This window comes from Aegilops tauschii, chromosome 5 (assembly GCF_002575655.3).
Source record: "Aegilops tauschii subsp. strangulata cultivar AL8/78 chromosome 5, Aet v6.0, whole genome shotgun sequence".
In the NCBI taxonomy this organism is placed as follows: Eukaryota; Viridiplantae; Streptophyta; class Magnoliopsida; order Poales; family Poaceae; genus Aegilops; species Aegilops tauschii.
The window spans coordinates 369,531,630-369,539,752 of record NC_053039.3 but is presented as its reverse complement, the minus strand read 5'-3'; positions in this window follow the sequence as shown (position 1 = coordinate 369,539,752).

The following is an 8,123-nucleotide window of genomic DNA, read 5'->3' as shown; positions in this document are numbered from 1 at the left end:
CGGGCCGACTGTAACGACGGGCTGAATTTGTCCCACAAGCAGGAAATGACAGTAACGGGTCGTAAGTAACCGAATGCTGCAAATGAGCCCAAGAATAAATGGGCCCCCAGAAGGCCGAAAGTTAACTTGGGCTGGAAACGGCCCAACGGAATAACGGGCCGTTAATGGGTATAAAGTGATACACTATTCATTACGGGCGAGTTTCACCACAGGTCGTTAATGGGTGTAAAGTAATACACTGTTCATTACGGGCCAGTTTCAGCACGGGCCGCTAATGGGCCAAGAGTTACAAAGGGCCTCATATGGACCGAAAGACGTCATGGGCTATACATGGGCCAGAAGTGAAAATGGGCTGGAATCATATTGGATGGCCCAGATGACGCTACTGGGCCTAATTCGGATAGGGCGTAACGGGCCTTGGGTTAGCGGGCTGTAAATGGGCTATATGCGAACAAGCCGTTAACACGCTATCCATGGGCCGGCCCGCCAGCTTTTGACCAAGTCAAACGGGCCGGCCTTTTCACAGGAATGGGCCACTGTTGGGTCGTGCCACGTGTCGACGTATCATAGGCGCCTTTTGTCCAGTGAGTGGATGACATTTGTCCCAACGATGAGCCGACACGTGTTTCCTCTAGCCAATGATGATTTTACACGTGGAAAATCCCCATTGGTCGGGGCTGTTAACGGGTTATCGGATCCAAAACCCGACCCGATAGCTTAACGGCGTTCCGTTACGGTGGATGCCACGTGTCGGTCACCCTTGCCGAAAGCACTTCTGTGACGCGCGATTTAACGTCATGGAAGTGGACACTTCCGTGATGATAATTTTGGTAATGTCATGGAACACTTCTACGACATCACAGGTATGACTATCTTGATTCTGTCATAAATTTGTCATGGATGTACATGCATGACAAAAAACGCGACCTACTATGACAAACACGTATCATCACGGAAGTGTATTTTTTTGTAGTGGGCACCGTTGATTGCCGGCAAAACATTGATATGCCTGGTTTTTAAATTCTAGTAAATCCAAAACTCGTCTGAAATTCATGAAACTTGGCATGCTATCATGGAGCAGCATCAACATGCCATGGTACAAATTTTGTCCCATTTGGGGCAGGTTTGGGTATATGCTTCTCACAAACCGGAGCTTCTCACAGCAAGCATGATGGTTTTCGGTAGGGAACGTCCCACCTTTGGGGACGAAACGATATCCGTTGCCTCTTATTGCTTTCAAATTTTTTTCTCATGTCAACATAGAACAACAGGAGTGTTGTGTGATTTTTTGTGATTTTTGGGGTTTGTTTGGACATTTTTATGCATTAACTGAGTTTTCAACGCATTTTAGGTGAATAATTCAAATTTGAACTACATGCACATGCTCCAGTGCATATAAATTGGTTGAAAAATCAAATATGTGTCCTTGGGTGCATGCTTAGGTCCGATGCAAGAAATGGGAATGTATTTCAAGCACTGGGGCACCATTCATTTGCCGACAATGAGATGCCTCGTTTTTAAATTCTAGTAAATACAAATCTCGTCTCAAATTCATGAAACTTGGCATGCTATCTTGGAGCGGCATCAACATGCTGTGGTACAAATTTTTTCCCATTGGGGGCAGGTTTGGGTATATGCTTCTCACAAACCGAAGCTTCTCACAACAAGCATGATGGTTTTCGGTAAGGAACGTCCCACCTTTGGGGATGAAACGATATCCATTGCCTCTTATTGCTTTCAAATTTTTTTCTCGTGTCAACATAAAACAACAGGAGTGTTGTGTGAATTTTTGTGATTTTTTGGGGTTCGTTTGGACATTTTTATGCATTAACTGAGTTTTCAATGCATTTTAGGTGAATAATTCAAATTCAAACTACATGCACATGCTGCAGTGCATATAAATTGGTTGAAAAATCAAATCTGTGTCCTTGGGTGCATGGTTAGGTCCCATGCAAGAAATGGGAATGAATTTCAAGCACCGGGGCACTCTTCATTGCCGGCAAAACATTGAGATGCCTGGTTTTTAAATTCTAGTAAATACAAAACTCGTTTGAAATTCATGAAACTTGGCATGCTATCATGGAGCGGCATCAACATGCCTTGGTACAAATTTTGTCCCATTTGGGGCAGGTTTGGATATATGCTTCTCACAAACCGGAGCTTCTCAGAACAAGCATGATGGTTTTCGGTAGGGAACGTCCCACCTTTGGGGACGAAACGATATCCACTGCCTCCTATTGCTTTCAATTTTTTTTCTCGTGTTAACATAGAACAACAGGAGTGTTGTTTGATTTTTTGTGATTTTTCGGGGTTCGTTTGGACATTTTTATGTATAAACTGAGTTTTCAATGAATTTTATATGCATAATTCAAATTTGAACTACATGCACATGCTCCAGTGCATATAAATTGGTTGAAAAAACAAATCTGTGTCCTTGGGTGCATGCTTAGGTCCCATGCAAGAAATGGGAATGAATTTCAAACACCGGGGCACCGTTGATTGCCGGGAAAACATTGAGATGCCTGGTTTTTTAATTCTAGTAAATACAAAACTCGTCTGAAATTCATGAAACTTGGCATGCTATCATGGAGCGGCATCAACATGCCTTGGTACAAATTTTGTCCCATTTGGGCAGGTTTGGGTATATGCTTCTCACAAACCGGAGCATCTCACAACAAGCATGATGGTTTTCGGTAGGGAACGTCCCACCTTTGGAAACGAAACGATATCCACTGCCTCTTATTGCTTTCAAATTTTTTTCTCGTGTTAACATAGAACAACGGGAGTGTTGTGTGATTTTTTGTGATTTTCAGGGTTCGTTTGGACATTTTTATGCATTAACTGAGTTTTCAATGCATTTTATGTGCATAATTCAAATTTGAACTACATGCACATGCTCCAGTGCATATAAATTGGTTGAAAAATCAAATATGTGTCCTTGGGTGCATGCTTAGGTCCCATGCAAGAAATGGGAATGAATTTCAAACACCGGGGCACCGTTGATTGCCGGCAAAACATTGAGATGCCTGGTTTTTAAATTCTCGTAAATCCAAAACTCGTCTAAAATTCATGAAACTTGGCATGCTATCATGGAGCGGCATCAACATGCCATGGTACAAATTTTGTCCCATTTGGGGCAGGTTTGGGTATATGCTTCTCACAAACTGGAGCTTCTCACAACAAGCATGATGGTTTTCGGTAGGGAACGTCCCACCTTTGGGGACTGTAACTTCCCAAAATTCTAAATTTTAGAATGTTATAATAAATAGATAGATTTGATTGATTTTTTGATTGATTGAGTGAAATTGAGTGAAATTCGAAATTTTTGAAAGTTAAATGAGAGGGAATAAAAGGACTTTCCCAAACTTTCATTTTTGCTTTTATGATCTCCGTGAATTCAAATTCTTTTCACCACAAAACTCTGGAGAAAAGATGACATGACTTCTTCCATTTATTTAAATGACAAGGGGTGTTGAAAATATTTGAATTTCATTTGAGAATATTTCCAATTCTGAAACTTTATGCAACTCAATGATTTTCACGAGAGAAGATAAAATGACTTCTTCAAAACATATGAAATATGAGTTAGGAGTTTCAAAGGATTAAATTCAAAGTCCCATTGAAATTATTTTCAATATTGGAGTTATTTGAGTCTTATTCAAATTATTTTTCTCCAAAATAAAAATATACAGAAAATAGGGTAACGTGATTCCCTACATCAGAAAATTGGAGAAAAATAAATTTGAAATCATTTTGGTATTTTAAAATGATTTTTATTGGATTTTATTAAGGCAGTAGCACTGTTTGATTTATTTAAAATTTGTGTGGATTTTATTTGACTTTACAAAAATGTTCATGTTGTAGAAAATCTTTTTCTGAAAATTTTGATATATTATATGCCTATATAATATAATATTTTATTTTCTTTTTCTTTTCTTTTCCCTCTGTTTAAAAAAAACCGCCGAACTGGGCCGGCCCAGCCAACCGGGCCAAGCCAGCCCAGCCCAGCGCGCTCGCGCCTGTCTCCGAGCTCGGGACAAAGTCCCGAGCGTGGCCGACTCCGCCGCCGCCGCCGAGTCCCGGTCGGGCACGCCTCCCCTTGCCCCTCCTCCACGCCTGGCACCTCCCCCCCTTAAATAGCACTGCCTCGGGCCCCGCCTGTCTCTCCTCGCCGCCCGCAGCCGCCGCTGCACTTTGCATCTCGCCGGAGCTGCGTCGCCGCCTTGCCGCTGCACCACCACCGCTCGCCTGCGCCGCCGCACGCGCCTTGCCCCGCGCCCAAAGCCGAGCCGCCGCGCCGGAGCCACCTCGCCACGCCCCGCCCGATTCGCCGCGCCACGCCGGAGCTCGCCGTCGCCACTGCCCCGCCTCGCCGGAATTTCCCCGCCGGCGCCGAACCGCTGCTGAACCGGTATAACCCGCCGGTCCAATCCGGTTTTTCTTTCAAGTTCGTTTTTTTAAACCTAGACTAGATCTGTTTTTTTTTGTTTTATTAAACAAGCGAACGTCCACTGTTTAGATCCTATAGACGAACGTTAATTATTTAGCTTTTCCTTTTTCTGTTTATTTTTCACCAGGGACCTATCTGTTATGATTTTATTTACAGTTTAGTCCCTGTTCTTCAAACGGTCACAACTTTTTGCTCGTTTGTCCAAATCCAACGAAACCAACGCCCACATCTTCGTTATGATCCCCTCTATCCAGTAAATCCAACTCAAACATGTTTTTGAAAGTTTAAAAATTTGAATTAGACCAGATTTGAATTCAAACTTCGTTTGATCGTAACTTGAGTTTCGTAGCTCTGATTTCGTTGATTCTTTTTGCAAATCGAAGCTCTTGACCTAAACTTTCTGATAAGGCCAAATTCACATAATTTTGGTACTGTTAGAAATTGTTTTGTGTTGCAAGAGTTATTTGCTTTGTTTTGATGTTCTCCGAAGTGTCTTCTTCGTTCTTCTCGATCTTTTGAGTGATTGCTTATGTGTGGTTACTATTGTTTGCTCACGATAGATTGAACGGAGTGTGACGAGTAGAACTATCAAGAGTTTTGAGTGCGAATCATCTTCATCAACATTGCAGGCAAGTTCACACTTTGATCATACCTCTTTTACTACCCAGTTTTATTGCATTAGATCAACCCTCAAACATTGCATGGCTAGGATCTAATTAAACTGTGGGAATTGGGAAGTAGATGAGGTAGTACCTATCACCTGTTCCATTATCAAACCCTTGGGAGTTACTTCTACGTTTGCCTATATTGCTATGCTATGCTTGTAGACGTGGATTGGGTTTGAGAGATATTCACTACAATTGTGAGATTGTTAATTAATGGTATACTTAAGGTGGCAATTAAAACTCACATCTGGGTGGATTGAGGTACCTGGGTATTCCAGGATTGCCTGTTTTTCTTTTGGACCGCCACCCAGGTTCAAAGGGATCATGAGATTTTTCATGCTAGAAACTTCCGTGTGCAGTCGCAAGCTATTATGGGCTCTAGCATAGTTGATTAAGTTGTGTGAACTCTTACAGTGGTAGACTAGCAGATGTAGGGGATGTAGGTGGTACGGTCTATCACATCATAAGGTGCAAACGCTTCTGAAAGACTATGTCTCGGTCATCCGTTTCTCAAACATCATGTAGTGCGAGAATCCAGCGGAGGCGATCGAGTCTTGTGGGAAAAGTGCACAAACCTCTGCAGAGTGTACAAACTAATCATGGTTAGCCGTGTCCCCGGTTATGGACATCTTGAGTATCTAGTTCTTGGATTATCCCGTTGATCTCATCATGTTACTTTAATTAATCTTGTTGGGTTAATGATGATACTTAACTGGGATTGAGATGCTGTCAACCATCTCAATGTTTCACAACCACCATGATAGTTAAATAAAATTTATTCCTTTCCAGTAGGGAAAAATTGGCTTTTCGCAAAAAACATTATAACCATAGAGCTTTTTCCACCAGCCATATATGCATGTAGTGATAGCCTTTGTTCATCATTTCTCTATGGTGTGAATTTGCCAGTACATTCAATGTACTGACCCTCTGTGGCTGCAACGTCTCATGTTGCAGGATATCTTACGACGAGTAAGTGATACGTTAGGGTTACGATTTCTACACTCAACTTTGCCGTTGGTGTTGATGGGAATCCACAACCTTGTTACTTCCGCTTTTTGGATTGAGGTAATAGTATTTACGTTATTTTATACATGTGATTTACCTCTGTTATAAATCCTCGAGTACTGTGTGTGTCAGCATACCGATCCAGGGATGACACTTAAGCACAGAGACTTGACCGTCTGAGGTCAGGTCGCTACAGGGACGAAACGATATCCATTGCCTCTTATTGCTTTCAATTTTTTTTTCTCGTGTCAACATAGAACAACAGGAGTGTTGTGTGATTTATTGTGATTTTTCAGGGTTCGTTTGGACATTTTATATGCATTAACTGAGTTTTCAATGCATTTTAGGTGAACAATTCATATTTGAACTAAATGCACATGCTCCTGTGCATATAAATTGGTTGAAAATCAAATCTGTGTCCTTGGGTGCATGCTTTGGTCCCATGCAAAAAATGAGAATGAATTTCAAACACCGGGGCACCGTTGGTTGTCGGCAAAACATTGAGATGCCTGGTTTTTAAATTCGAGTGAATCCAAAACTCGTCTGAAATTCATGAAACTTGGCATGCTATCATGAAGCGGCATCAACATGCCATGGTACAAATTTTATCCAATTTGGGGCAGGTTTGGGTATATGCTTCGCACAAACCGGAGCTTCTCACAACAACCATGATGGTTTTCGGTAAGGAACGTCCCACCTTTGGGGACGAAACGGTATCCATTTCCTCTTATTGATTTCAATTTTTTTTTCTCCTGTCAACATAGAACAACAGGAGTATTGTGTGATTTTTTGTGATTTGGGGGGTTCGTTTGGACATTTTTATGCATTAACTGAGTTTTCAATGCATTTTATGTGCATAATTCAAATTTGAACTACATGCACATGCTCCAGTGCATATAAGTTGGTTGAAAAATCAAATATGTGTCCTTGGGTGCATGCTTAGGTCCCATGCAAGAAATGGGAATGAATTTCAAACTCCGGGGCAGCATTGATAGCCGGCGAAACATTGAGATGCCTGGTTTTTAATTCTAGTAAATCCACAACTCGTTTGAAATTCATGAAACTTGGCATGCTGATACGTCTCCAACGTATCTATAATTTTTTATTGTTCCATGGTATATTATATTCTGTTTTGGATGATTAATGGGCTTTATTATACACTTTTATATTATTTTTGGGACTAACCTATTAACCGGAGGCCCTGCCCGAATTGCTGTTTTTTTGCCTATTTCAGTGTTTCACAGAAAAAGAATATCAAACGGAGTCTAAATGGAATGAAACCTTCGGGAACGTGATTTTCGGAACAAACGTGATCCAGAGGACTTGGAGTGGACGTCAAGCAACCAACAAGGCGGCCACGAGGTAGGGGGCGCGCCTACCCCCCTCCCCCCCCCCAGGCGTGCCCTCCACCCTCGTGGGCCCATCGTGGCTCCACTGACCTACTTCTTCCCCCTATATATACCTACGTACCCCCAAACCATCGAGGAGCACCACGAAAACCTAATTCCACCGCCGCAACCTTCTGTACCCGTGAGATCCCATCTTGGGGCCTTTTCCGGCGTCCTGCCGGAGGGGGCATCGACCACGGAGGGCTTCTACATCAACACCATAGCCCCTCCGATGATGTGTGAGTAGTTTACCTCAGACCTTCGGCTCCATAGTTATTAGCTAGATGGCTTCTTATCTCTCTTTGGATCTCAATACAAAGTTCTCCTCGATTCTCTTGGAGATCTATTTGACGTAACTCTTATTTTTGCGGTGTGTTTGTCGAGATCCGATGAATTGTGGGTTTATGATCTAGATTATCTATGAACAATATTTGAATCTTCTCTGAATTCTTTTATGTATTATTGGTTATCTTTGCAAGTCTCTTCGAATTATCAGTTTGGTTTGGCCTACTAGATTGATCTTTCTTGCAATGGGAGAAGTGCTTAGCTTTGGGTTCAATCTTGCGGTGCTCGATCCCAGTGACAGTAGGGGAAACGACAAGTATTGTATTGTTC